The sequence below is a fragment of the Notamacropus eugenii genome, chromosome 2 (genome assembly GCF_028372415.1).
Source record: "Notamacropus eugenii isolate mMacEug1 chromosome 2, mMacEug1.pri_v2, whole genome shotgun sequence".
NCBI lineage: Eukaryota > Metazoa > Chordata > Mammalia > Diprotodontia > Macropodidae > Notamacropus > Notamacropus eugenii.
The window spans coordinates 350,338,773-350,353,777 of NC_092873.1; positions in this window are offsets into that span (position 1 = coordinate 350,338,773).

A 15,005-nucleotide genomic window follows, 5' to 3' on the forward strand; every position below is an offset into this window, starting at 1 on the left:
GATCTTCCAGGGAATTCTAGAGGTGAGGAAACTAAGTAGGCATTGGAATCTACTCTGATGGGATTGGGGGATGGATTTGGACTGATCCACTCTTGAGAGTCCTCCATGGATAGTTCATCCCAGGTACTAAAAGATAATTCAAATGATAGAGTAGGCATTGTCCCAAATAGAGGAATCTTTGTGTGTTCGTCCTTCGTTGCCGAAAAGACCATGCCATCAGAGAAATGATGACGTGACTTGCACTTGACTTTGAGTGAGGGAGAGCTGTGCAGGTCACCAGCCTCACTTCTCCTCCAGAGCCATCTGAATCCAGTGACCAGATATTCATCAGGATGACTGGAGATGACCCAGGATGAGGCAGTTGGGGTTAAGTGACTTGCCCAAGGTCACACAGCTGATGAGTGAGATTTGAATTCAGGACCTCCTGACTCCTGCACTGGTGCTCTATCCACTGCACCACCTAGCTGCCCTTAGAGGACTCTTTATTGTTATGAGGAAGAATGAATGGTCCTTAACTTTCAGGGAATTCCTTGTCTAAAGGGAGTAAGTGGGAGGGAGATGGGACATGAATAAAAATCATAAAATCATATATTTAGACTGGAGAGTATCTCAGAGACCTTTCAGTTCATCCTCCTCATTTTACAGCTGAAAAAACTCAAGAACCAAGAAAGTTAAATAGCTTGCCCAAGGTCACACAGGCAATTAGTGTCAGAAGTGGGATCTGAACTCAAGTCCTCCAACCAGAACCAGTAGCAAAGGGACAAAGGCAGACTCTTTAGCAAGAACAAGGAGAAGAACTGGGTTAGAGTGGAGTAGGAATCAGACAGAGTAGGTTCCCTGGGAGAGAGTCCATGTAGTTAAGGGTTAGGAAGAATGAGAAGACAGGCAAGTTTTAGAGATGAGTTGATCATTAGAGCTGAAAGTTTCATAGGATTAGGTCCAGTGCCCTCATGTTACAGAAGAGGAAACTGAGGCGTGGATGTTTAGTTAGTGACAGGGTCACCACACAAATTCCAGGACAAAGAAAAGGTTTATATAAAATCTCAGAGATGGGAGAGTAAGAGGCAGCATGTTCTACTGAAAAGGTGACTGATTTGACATCAGTAGAGCTGGATTCACATTCCCACCTGTAGCTCACTGTCTTGTGTGACTTTGGGTGAGTCATTTAACATATCTGAGTCTCAGTTTTCCCTTCTTTAAAATGAGGGTGCTGGACCAGATGGTGTCCAAGGTCCCTTCCAGCTTAAACTTTGTGGTAGAGATCAAAGGAAATCAGAGATTCAGATGTAACGCTAGGCAAGCCCTGAGCAGAGGACCTCCATTCAGATTAGCCCTGGATTTGAATTTAGCTCCTTGAAGGATGAAATTCTTGCTTTATAGAAACTGCTAGGTCCAGGAGACGTAGGGGAACAAGAAAAGTGAAAAGTCGAACGTGTCAGGGACAGAAATAGAAAGATGTAGAGATTAATACAGAAACAAAGATAGGAGAATGAGAGCGGGAGCCCTCCATCCAGGAGCAGAATGATGTGATCAGGGTCAACTTTTCCCCCTCCTTCAAGCCTGACTGGCACAGCAGCCAAACGCCTCCTCCCCCATGAGGACTTCTCTCCCCCTTGGAGCTCCCTCCGATGTCCCCTCAGTCCCCAGCCCAGGCTCCCACTTCCGTACTGTCACTCCCTGCTTCTCCCGACTCTCTGGGGTCTGGCCGCCTTCTCCAGCATCCACACAGCTTGTTTTCCTTTACTAGGTGTCAAGTGCTAACTGGAGCCAAAGTCCACATGTCACAGCTCGAAAGGAATGAGAGCGCTCTCCCTTAACTCCGAAGAAGGAACGGAAAGGGATCGTGCGTGCTTCGGGACAGGGTGTTCTTCGGCCAGTGTTAGTGTATAGATTCACAAACACACAACACACACAATAAACACATAATGTACACACAAACACACATGTGAATACACTAACACTTAACCATGGCCGCTAACACAACACATACACAAACACACAAATGCACACAAAATACATTCACAAACGTGCAATATACACACAAATACACAAAACATAAACAGACACACAACACATGCACACACAAACACAATATACACACAAATGTACACAAACAGAGCACATACACAAACATATGCAAATATACTCAATATGCACATCGAAACACACAAACACATACATACATATACAAACACAAACATGCAATATACACAAATATACACAAACACGGACATATACAAACATGCAAACACATACACAAACACACACAAATACACACAAAAGCATTAACACAATTCACAAACACACAAATACACACAAAACACACACGCAAATATACACTAATAAATGTACACATACATATACGAACACAAACACACACATTGTGTGTAGAATTGAGAGAAAGATTTCCTAGAAAGGGTAAAAGAAAAATAGAAGCCAACAGTTCTGTTTCTAGCACCTAATGTGGGAAGACGTTTGGGGAGGAATATGGTGAGACCCTAGAGGTAGGTTAGAGCTCTGTACTCAGAGATGAGAAGACCTAGTTCAAATCGCTCCTCTGACACCTACTAGCTATATGACTTTGAGCAGATCACCCTGGCCTCAGTTTCCTCTGTAAAGTGAAAGGGCTGGACCACATCACTTCTAAGGCTGCTTCTAGCTCTAAATCTTTGATCTAAATCTATGAGATAGGGAGGTGAGGGAGAAGAGGAAGGCAGGCTAAGGAGACAGACCACAGGAAGAAGAGGGGGCCCCAGTGCAAGAAAGCATAGTACTCCTCCCTCCCTGCAAACGTGGATTCCCCCATCCCCCCACCCAAGGACGTGTCACACTTGAGAATTAGTGCTCTCAGGTCTTTGAAGACAGAAACAGTCTGGATCTGCCTTGAATGGGGGGCAGGGAAGAGAGTGGGGCCCAGGCAGGATTCCCAACAAAGTAGAGAGCAGAGGGGAGAATCTGGGAGTTGAAATGATTAGGTCCACCCTAAAAATCCCATAATCCTGGTCATTCCTTTACTGCACATTGGTTTTGCCCTGGGGTAGCAGATGGGAATTGAAAAGTCTGGCTGGTGTTGTTGGGGGGATGGCCTGGGGAGGGGAGGATCCCAGGGACTTGGTTTGGAAGCCCAGCTCCCAAAACTGCATGCTTGAGGGAAGGGGGGACCACCCTCAACTTTTTGGAAGATGGGCATCTCCTCTTCCAGGGCCCTGCCCCCTCCCTGGATCAGCCACTCTTAGCTGGTGGGGGAGGTCAGTGCATGGAGGGAAAGTCGTGGCCAGAGAACAGACATTCCCCGGGATGACTCACAGCCCAGGAATGTACAGCTCCAGGGGCCACCGGGGCAGCCCCAGGCTGGGCAAAGACCCTAAGGTGGGTGGGTAGGTCGGGAGTGGGGGAGACAGGAGGATAGAAAAGGCAGAGGGGACAGTGGATGAGAAGCCAAGGGTAAGATATGTGGGAGTGGGGAGTGGGGTGGACAATAGCTGATAAAAGCTGTCCTTAAGAGGAAAGTGGTTCATCTTGCCGCCTCCTCCTTCCATTCCATTCTCAAATGACTCCTGATGCAATAGGAGGTATCCAGGCTAGCTCTCCAGAAGGACTGTCCAGCCACAAAGGTGGAGAGTCATTGACAGCTTAGGACATCTGGATGCAGAAAGGCAGAGGAATAACTAGGGGTATCCAATCTATTCCAGGCCCCTGCTATTCCCATTATTTCAATCTCCACCCTCTGTCCCCTGGTAACCAGGGAGAGGACAAATGGGATCTTGTATGTCCTGAAGACAGAGGAAGGATCTCTAAGCACTGCCTTAGTTGGGCAGTGCTGAGGAGTCAGGAGGGACAGCTGCTCACATGCCTGGGTCTTTCTTGCTCATCTTCTCTGTGTTTGGGAGCAGAGATGCTACCCCCTCTCCTAGTTTACCACTGCTAACTCTTAGCCTTCCAGCCGACGTGGCAGCCAGAAGGGGGGCCTGGGAGTGGAATAGAGTGAGGGGGTGGTGGTGGCTGGGAATGAGGTCAGCGGGCTGGGCTGGGCTTGCGGGCTAAGTCATCTGGGCTTGGATGTCTGGAAGGAAGGAGTCTGCACCATGGGCTGTCCCTGCTCCCCCAGCCTGCTTGCTGGTCTCCTCCTCAATCTCCAGCCTTCGATAGCTAGCTTAGAGCTCCTGCCCCAGCCCCCCTGTGCAGATGGTTTGAATCAAGGTCCTCAGTTCCTGCCAAACCTCTTCTATGCGGTTATTTCTACCCATCCTTCATTCCCTCTCCCTGCATTTTGGCTTCATTTAGGGTGGGCTGGAGAGGGGAAAAGGGGGGATCTCAGTGTCTGGTTAGAGTTTAAAGGTAGGGCTCTTCACACCCCATCTGTCCCTTCTGTTACACTCAGCTCCCAATCACATCTTAGGTCATTCAGGCTCCCTTCTCCAAAGCTGAGAACCCCCAGAATCCAGAAGAGAGTGCACTTGTGACTGACTTTGTCCCCTCAGGAAGCAATTTTTTCCACTCAGGTGTCTTTCCTTGGGCAACTTAGAGATTCACTCTCAGTGCCTTCTGTGTCACAGTTCTGGCCTCCTGGATTTGTAAGGTCCTAAGAACCAGAGATTAGAGATGAAAGGCGGGGAGAATTATATGGGAGAGACTGCCCTGGGTGGGGCTTCTAGGTCCATATCTGCTATTAACTAGCAGGGTAACTTTGGGCAAGTCCCTGGACCTCAGTTTCCACATCTGTAAAAGAAAGTCTTTAAATTAGAAGATAAATTGGGACCCTTTCAACTCTGACATTTGAGGTTTCTAAACAAATGGGTATCTACTCATTTCCTTCTTCCATTACCCTATTCTGAAAAAAAGATGTTTAATGTTGAAGTCCAAACTACCTGGGACCTGTGCTCAGGTTCAGCAGGAAATGATGGATTGTACATGTTCTGTCTTTGAATCTTAGGGTCTTCATAGATGCTGGGAGTTGGTCTAGCCCCAGATAACAATACCAACACCAACGCAGGTAAATTCATCAGACAGCAGAAAGAGTCTTGGACCAGGCTCTGTCACTGACTAGCTGTTTGAAACTGGGCAAGTCACACCTTCCTCATGGATGAGGAGGAAGATGGTCTCTGATCCTGCCATTTCCCTCACCCCTAAATTTACATCCTGTGTCAATTCTTCCCAAGAGTAACCTTGGCTTGCTGCCTCTCCTTGCTTCCTACTCATTCACTTCTCAATCCCCTGTAAACTGGCCTCAATCCCTACCACCCTACTAAAGCTACTGTCTCCAAAGGTCATTACCAAATCCGCTGACCTTTTCTCAGCCCTCATCCTTCTTAACTTTTCTACAACATTTGACAATATTCACTACATCTCCTCCTTCTTGATATCATCTCCGTCCTCTTGGTTTCATGACCCTACTCTCAGTTTTCTCATCTGTAAAATGGGTATAATAATAGCCCCTACCTCACAGGGTAGTTGTGATACTCAAATGAAAAATGAATGTTATGTACTTTGCAAATGTTAAAACACTATATACAGATGAGCTTTTTTTTTTTTGAGGACAGGATCTATTTTGTTTAGCAGCATTTGGCACATATTAAACATTTAAAAATGGTTGTTGGATTCTATTGAATTGTTCTCTATTGGTTCACCTGACTCCCTGATGGTGCTTTCCTGGACTTCTTCATTCTTTGTTCTTTTATTTTCTTCATGTCCTAATGTGAGAGTCCCCTAAGGCTCTGTCTAGGGGCTTCTTCTATTTCTAAACTCTCTCCGAATACCCACAGCATTAAATCAATCAATTCAACCATCATTTATTAAACATTTACTGTGTGAGCCACACTGTGCTGGGCACTGGAGGTACAAAGAGTAACATAAAAAAACCGCTATCACCTTTCTGCAGATGACTCAGTTCTAAATAGTAACTGTTTCTCTTTTCCCCAGGAACCCTGAGGGTCTTTCCCTCCCAGTTTGATTTTTTTGTAATTTTTTCCCTTTATTTAAAGGGACCATCCTATGCATAACTACTTAAAGAGGCCTATTCATTGAACTGGCTGCATCTCACTCAAAGTGAGAATCTGATAAGACCTTACCCTAAAATGGCCAGGGTCTCCCATTGCATCCTGGCCCATCTCCAGTCATCCTGATGAATATCAGGCCTCTGGACCCAGGTGGCTCTGGAGGAAAAAGTGAGGCTGGTGACCTTGCACAGCCCTCCCTCACTCAAATCAAAGTCAACTGCAAGTCATGTCATCATCTTGGTGTCATGGTCCTCTTCTGGAACAAAGGACAAACACAACAAATTGACTTTCCCTTTTGACCATCAGTCCTAAATTTTGAACCACCTTTGGACATCGCGATCTACATGTCTTGTAAACATCTCAAACTCAACTCTCCCTACCTTGAGTTCATTGCATTTTCCCCTTAATTTGTCCCTTTTCCCAACTTCCCTCTTGGGCATCATCCTGCCCAAGATCTCAGAGTCCTTTTTACTCTAACCCTGATTGCCCTCTCCTTTCTCCCAACATCCATCTACTGCCAAATATCGGATGTCCATTCTAACCCACATAATCACTGCCACTCAGGTCCTTTTCTAAAGCTGCATGGCAGTGACCCTGAGTTCTCAGGGGTACAAACTCAGGCAGATCCTACTATTCTGGAAAGACCTCAGGTACAGTCCTGATGAGAGACTGTGTCAGTCATCCAAGGACCAAGCTAGCTAACTTCAGTGAGGCTCAACATCAGGTCTTTCAAAAGATGATGGAACTTTTGCCCAAAGAAACTCTTGAAGATTAAATAGAAGAGTTCTGATCCTCATCAATGGAGAGGCTGTCTTCACTCACAAATATCACTGATATTTATTCACTGATAAGTATCAAAATAAATAGCTGTATAGATCAGTCAAGCATTTATAAATAATAATTGGTAATAATAATAGCTAGCATTTAGTGCTTTGAGGTTTGCAAAGAACTTTATGAATATAATCTCATTTGATCCTCACAGTGACCCTGGGAATTAGGTGTTATTATTATCCTTATTTTATAGATAAGAAAACTGAGGTAGACAGAGGTTAAATTTATTTAAACTATGTACTTCCTAATACCAAGTCTATTCACTTTAACCTCTAGCTGCCAGGTTTCATTATGAACTTAGGATGTGCCAGGCATTGCACTAAGTGTCAGGGATACAAAGAGAGGTAAAAGACAGTCTCTACTTCCAAAGAGCTCACAATCTAAAGGGGGAGACAACATACAATTAACTTTTTTTTTTTTTTACTTTTGGCTCTTGTGTGAATTGGATTTAAGTGAGGCAGTACTGATTGAAGTTGTTGGCGGCCTCATTCTCTCTTCCTGAGAGAGAGGTCATCTTCAGTCATCCTGATCTATATATAGCTGGACCCAGATGGCTCTGGAAGAGAAAGTAAGGCTAATGACTTTGCACAGTCCTCCCTCACTTAAATCCAATTCACTTACAAGTCATGATATCATCTTCCTTTCCTCACTGACCTTTTCAAGAGGTCTCTCATCGCATCCTGGGCCACCTCCAGTCATCCTGATGAATATCAGCCCACTGGACCCAGATGACTCAGGAGGAGAAAGTGAGGCTGGTGACCTTGTGCGGCCCTCCCCCATTCAAATCAAAGTCAAGTGCAAGTCAGGTTATCATCTCCCTGATGTCATGGTCCTCTTCAAGAATGTAGGATAGACACAACTACAAGTCCTCTTTGAGAAGGAAGGAAAAAGAGCAACAATTTTTCCTGAGTCTTCAAAGTCCATTGGCAAGACAAAAGTCAGGATGACTGGTGATGGCTGGGGATGCAGTGGATGACCTTGGCATCTTTGATATAAGTGCTTCAGCTGCCTTCACGGCCACTGGAACAAATTGCTCTCATCGGCCCATTTATCCAGGAGAAGTCTTCATATGTTTGGGGTAGACATCCCTGTGACTCAGCAACAGGTTTGAGACCACCTTGGTTACCCTCAACCTGGTTTAACCCATCTGCTGAGATGGTTTTTAGTGACTTTGTGGTTGTTGCACATGGTTTCTTGGAGCCACAGGTAACTGTTGAATGCTAGGTAGGTGGCAAAGGTAGATAAACAGCCCTGAAAAGGTTTAGCAAGCCCTCACACCAGAGATGCTTGTCCTCTCTGAACACCTCACATGCCCACACATAACTATGTCCTTTCAAGACATACTAAAAAGTAAATGAAAGATAATCTCAGAGGGAAGGCATTAGAAAGGAATTTGGGGGTGGTGGCAGTGTGGAAGAGGACTAATAAAGTCCTCTTGCAGAAAGATGGGATTTGAGCTGAGTCTCAAAGGAAATCAGGAAGAGGAAGGTGAGAATGGAAATCACTCTAGTCATGGAGGCCAGAAAGGAGTCAGGAGATGGTGTGTCCAACACGACCAACAGCAAGGATGCTAGAAACATGGTCAGATCTTCATTTTAGGAAGACTCCATTGGTCACTGAGCAGAGGATTAGAAGGGAGTAGAGAGGGACTTGAGGCAGGGACACCCTTTGTGTTTGACTCTTCATGACCCCATTTGGAGTTTTCTTGGCAGAGATGTTGGAGCGGTTTACCATTTCCTTCTCCAACTCATTTTACAGATGAGGAAGCTAAGGCAAAAAGGGTAAAGTGACTTGCCCAGAATCACATAACTAAGAAGTATATGAGGCTATATTTGAACTCAGGAAGAGGAGTTTTCCTGATTCTAAGCTCAGTGCTCTATCCACTGCCTCCCACTCTCCACCCCCAGCTGCTCCTTAAGGAGACTCATAGGCAGACTGTTATCATAGTCTAGGAGTGAGCTGATGAGGGCCTGTGGTACATCAAAGGAGAGAAAGGGACTTTAGGAGAAATGTTGTGTAAGACTTGACAATAGATTGAAAGTGTAGGATGACTGGTACTGAGGGATACAGGATGACACCAAGGTTGGGTGAGGAAAGTAGGGAAGGGAGAAAAGGTCTGGGGGGAAAGATGATGAGATCCTTGAATGCACTTTTCGATCTGCCCCTTCCCATTTATTGCAGCCCTAATCCTAGTTCAGCCCCCTATTACTACTCCCACATCAGAAAAGGTGCTGTGCTCTATGAGCAAAGCAAAATTGAAACAGCACAAAGGAAATATAGGATGTGCAGATTTGGAGTAACCACCCCAAATGTTCACACAGACAATCTGTGCTCAGTCTGTGGGTAGAGCATTCTGAGCTTATATTGGTCTGATCAGCCACAGCTGTACACATTGAAACTTCACTTTATCATCACTTTGGTCCTCTTCAAAAACGAAGGACAACAACCAACCAACTACTCACCCAGAACACTGTAATGGTAAGGGCTTTAATTCAATTAAATTTACCAAGCATTTATTAAGCACCCACTTTTGTTGTTGTTCAGTGTTTCAGTCATGTCTGAGTCTTCGTGACCCCATATGGGGTTTTCTTGGAAGAGATACTGGAATGGTTTGCCATTTCCTTCTCCAGATCATTTTTACAGATGAGGAAACTGAGGCAAAAAGGGTGAAGTGACTTATCTAGGGTCACACTATGTCTCAGGTCAGATCTGAACTTAGGTCTTCCATACACTGTGCCACCTAGCTGCTCCAAGTACTTACTTAACTATGTGCAAAACATTATACTCAGCACCAAGAGTAGAGAGAAGAAAATGAAAAGTCCTTACCATCAGGGAGGGTAGGTGGCAAAGGTAGGTGGCATTTCAAGGAGCTTTCACTTTCTCTGCCTCCAGTCTTTTCTACCTCTCTGATACATCCTTCATACAGCAGCAAAATAATCTTCTTAATACATTACTTAGATCACATAATCTTCTTACTTAAAAGATTCATGTCCTCCTTTGCCTTAGGGTTTGAGAAAGCAAATTCCTTAGGTTGGCATTTAAGGTCCTTGACCACATGGTGCTTACTGATCTTACCACCCCTCAAGCTTTATCTCACATGATTCCTTTTCACATACCCAAACTGGACTCCTTACTGTTCCTAGATCTCATCCTGTCACTTCCCATCTCCTTTTGTACACAATGTGTACCGGGAACAGAAAACTGTTGCATTTGAGAGAGGGCAAAGTGTGGTGGGTAAGGCTTTGAATTTATTGTTAAAAAGCCCTGGGTTCAAATTCTGTCTTTGGTTCTTATTTGCATGTTGTACAATCGGGTAGACTACTTGACTTAGTTTCTGTATCTGCAAAATGCGAATGATAATGCCTGTGGTATCTACCTCACAGGCGATTGTGAAAGCTAATGAAGTTAGGTAAATAAAGTGCTTCATAAATGTCACCTATTTTTAGTATCTCAACCTAGAAATATTTCTCTTTCTGGCTCCAGCTACATGAAGCCTTTCTCCTCAAATTTCCCTGTTCGTCTGTCATTTTCTATTAAGAGAGACAACTGAGTAGTGGATAAAGAGAAGGTCTTGACTTAGAGTCATGAAGACCTTAGTTCAAATTCCATCTCTGATGTATATTGGCTGTGTGACCTAGGGCAAGTCACTTAACTTCTCAGTGGCCAGGGTTGCTTTCTAAGACAGAAGTTCTTAACCTTTTTTGTGTTGTGGATCCCTTTGGCAGCCTGATGAAACCCAAGGACTCCTTAGAATAATGTTTTCAAGTAATTGAAGGAAATACTAAATTTTAGTTGTTGCTGTTTAGTCATTTCAGTTATGTCCAACCCTTCGTGACCCTATTTGGGGTTTTCTTAGCAAAGATAATGGAGTGGTTTGCCATTTGCTTCTCCAGCTTATTTTACAAATGATACGAATGAAGCTAATGGGTTTAAGTGACAGCTAGTATATGTTTGAACCAGGATTTGAACTCATCCTCCAGGCCTGGCATACTATTGACTGTTCCACCTAGCTGCCCCCAAATTTCAGTTAGAGGTTAGTCAAAATAAAGATATAATTTTTTTCCCATCCAAGTTCACAGACTCTCTGAAATCTATCCACACACATGGACCATGGGTTAAGCACCCCATCTCTCCTTCTTTCCCTTCTTCTTCCCATCTAAGACTCTCAATTGCAGCGTAGTTTTTGATCTGCATTGGTAGAGGTGGGTTTTCTCATCTGGAGTTCCTTGTACCAATAAAATCATAAGTCTAGTAAAAAAAATCATTTAATTACATACTAACTTGTATTATAATTATTTGTGTACGTGTCACCTCCCTACTAAATTGTAAGCTCTTTGAGGGCACAGATTGTACTTTATTTCATATTTATCTCTCCCTCCCCTCACCCCTCCAGAGCCCAAGGTCCAGCACCTAAGAGGTGCTAATAAATGACTATTCGGTTGACCAAGTTACTTTCTGCTCTAACATTCTATGATTAAACTACCTTCAAACTTTAGATTATAAGATGAAACAGATCCTTAGATGAATCACGAGTCCAAGTCAACTGGTCTTAAAGTCCTATGGTCCTTCACCCTTACTCCAGATATCTTAGCCTTCAGATGATAATAATGATAACTAACATTTACACAGCACTCACTATGTGTCAGACACTGTGCTGAGCACTTTAGAATTATCCAATTTAATCCTCACACCATCCTAGGAGGGAGGTGTTATTATATATCCCCATTTTTATAGAGGAAATTGAGGTTAAGTGACTTGCCCAGGGTCACATAGCTAGTAAGTGTCTGAAGTTGGATTTGAACGCAGGTCTTCCTGACTCCAAGTCCAGGGAGTTATCTTCTGTGCCCCATAGCTACCCTCCTTCAGAGGAGTCTCTTTTTGGGTTATGTCCCATCTCTCTCTGATTCCAGTGGCATATATGTATATGACAGGGAACTAGCCTTTTGTCTAACCTCAGTCGTTCTGTCTGCTGCTAAGGTCTAATTCCTATGTTTTGGTATTCAGAAGAAATGAAACATAATTTGCCAGGATTCTTCTGCCTCCTGGGTGTGTGTTTTCCTTCCTTATTAGATCAGAGGCTCTCTGAGGGCAGGAGCTGTGTCTCTTTCATCACACCTGGAGCTCTCTGACAGCTGGAACTAGGCCTGTCCCATCAGATTAAGAGCTCCTTGAAAGCAGGGTTTACATCTTCTCCATCAAGAGATGCTCCCCAAGGATAGGAATTATGGGTCTTTCTTTCTCAGGGCCTCCCCTTATTGCCCAGTTCAGGGCTCAGAGGCAGAGGAAGTACTCAGCTCAGGAACCAGAGGGGATGTGATAAGAGACAAGTGAATAGGCTGAGAAATATAACTCAGGAATCCAAAAGGCCAGTGTTGGCATAGTTGGAAAGAGGGAGCCTGGTTTTGGTGCAGTGCTTGAAGGCATGAGCAAGACATGGAGGCATGTTCTACTTGAGGTGCTGGGAGGATCTCAGCTTGAAGCTCTCTTGATATCTTTCCTTAGAGACTTCTTCTATGCCTTAGCCAGAGCCCAAAGAATTCATTGATGCTTTTATTTCAACTAGATACTTTTGGCTGCAACTCAAATATCCCTGTCTCCTTCTGATCCAAAGTGATGAGGTGGCTACCACAGCCTCTGTTGCTGGGGAAAGGAGGGCTGGGTTGGATTACTGGTGAAGGGGCCTCTTGGAAAAGGGTGGGAAGAGAAGGGGTGAAGTCTGAAACAACTGGAAGGAGCAGAGAGACAGAGACAGAAAAGGGATGTAGAGAGAAAAAAAACGAGAGAAAGACAGAAATGAAGGCATAAAAAAAGCCTGAAAGAACTTGAGAAGGAGGAGGCACATGGAGCCAAGCAGAGGAGAGAGAAAGGAGGAGGGAGGAGGATGAGGGAGACAGAGAGCAAGAGAGAGACTTACAGAAAGAGTAAGGAATAAGGAAGGCAGAAAGCAGGATAAAAGTCCGAAAGAAGGCAAAAATCAGAGGAGGAAGCCAAAAGAGGGAGAGAACGAGAAAAAAAGAAGAAGGAATAATTATTCTTTACCAGTGTGTTTTACAATTTATAAAGTACTTTGACAACCATTCTCTTATTTAATCCACAATAGCCCTGAGAGGAAAGCAGATATAATCTCTTTTTTATAGGTGAGAAAAGTGATATAAAGAGGCGAGTTCTCCCTATTCATATGGTTGCTCCTTCTCAGCTTCTTTTACTGGGTTTTCATTCATATCCCTCGGACTTCCTTTTGCCCAGGACCCAGGAACCTTGCCCTTCCCCAAGGTTCTATCCTGAACCCACTTCTCTTTTCCCTCTATGCCAAGAAGTCACAACCTTTTTGTTTTATAGACCCCTTTCTCAGTCTTGTAAAGCCCTTCTTTGAATAATATTTATAAAGACATAAAATAAAATATACAAGATTAAAAGGAAGCCAATTATGTCGATACATAGTTATTAATATAAATTATATTAAATTAATAAAAACATATTAAATAAAAACAAATTCAGAGGCCCTCAGGTTAAGAAGCCCTGATCCATACTATTTCACTTGAGTTCCCATGAGTTCAGCTATCATCTCTGTGCCAATGATCCTGAGATCTATAAAGCCCTTGTCTCTCTCAAGTTCTAGCTTCATATCATAGTAGCACAGAATTTGAGAGTCGGAAGGAATCTGAGCAGCCATCTAGGCAAACCCACATGAGAAAGATATGCATATATGTGTATATGTTGTGTATATAGATATATATGTACACTAGATATATTTATGTATACTATATAGGTATATAAGTGCACACATATACCTTATATACACATATATGTATGCATGTATACATACACACATACATACGGGTCATGTCCAACTCTTTTGACCTCATTTTCTTTGGCAAAGATACTGGAGTAGTCTGCCATTTCCTTCTCCAGTTCATTTTACAGATGAGGAAACTGAGACAAAAAAGGTTATGTGACTTTTCCAAGATCACACAGGGAATGTTGAGGACAGATCTGAACTCATGAAGTGAGTCTTCCTGACTCCAGGTCCAAAAGTCTACTCACTATATCACCTAGCTGCCCCAATATGGGAAGGAACCCCCACTATAATGTATTTCTAATATGATATGACAGAATATGACATGATATGATGCCAAACAGCATAACATGGTATGACATGATAGGCTATGGAATACCTATAACATAATGCAATACTATATAACGTGACAACATAACACAGTATAACATTACATGATATGACACAATAGGCTATGGAATACCTATAACATAATATAACATAATACAATATAACACAACATAACATAACATAACATGGCATAACATGACATAACATGGCATAACATGACATAACATAGCATAACGTAACAGTATAATATAATAGACAAGTGGTCAGCCAGTTTCTGTTTGAAGACCTCCAAGGGGGAGGAACTCACCACAGCGTATGGCTTTCTATTCCACTTTGGTGTAGCTGTAATTGTTAGAAGGTTTTCTCTGACATCAAGTATAAATTTCCTTCTCTACTGCTTCCACTCATTGTTCCTGGTTCTGCCCAGATACATAGTTATTATAGTTCTTAATATAAATTATATTAAATTAAGTTAATTAAATAAGTGCACTCCCTTCTCCAAATACTTGAACACAATTCCCATGCCCCTCTTTAAATATTCTTTTCTCACCAACTGCCTTCTGAAGATCTCGAACTTGATGTCTGGTTGGTATCTCAAACTCATACAAGTCATTATCTTTTCCTCCTCCCCTTTTCTGAACTTCCTTATTCCTGGTTAGCCATCATTAGCCATCTCGTCACTCAGGCTTGCAACCTCAATGTCATCCTTGACTTGTACACTCCTTCACACTTACCTTACTTACCTTACCTTACCATTCTACTGTCAATCTCATCATTTCTACCTTGATGCCATTTTGAATATACATACTCTGCTCTCCACTCACACAACTACTACCCTGGTTCTTCTCCTCATCACCTCTCACTTGCACTATTATAATAGCCTTTTAATTCACCTCCCTACTTCCAGTTTCTCCCCACTTCAATGTATTCTCTATTCAGCCGCCAAAGTGATTTTCCTAAAGTGTAAATCTGCTGATGTCAACCTCTACTTAATAAACTCCAGTGGCTCCCTATTACCTCCAGGTAAATAAAGTTCTCTTTTTGGCATTTAA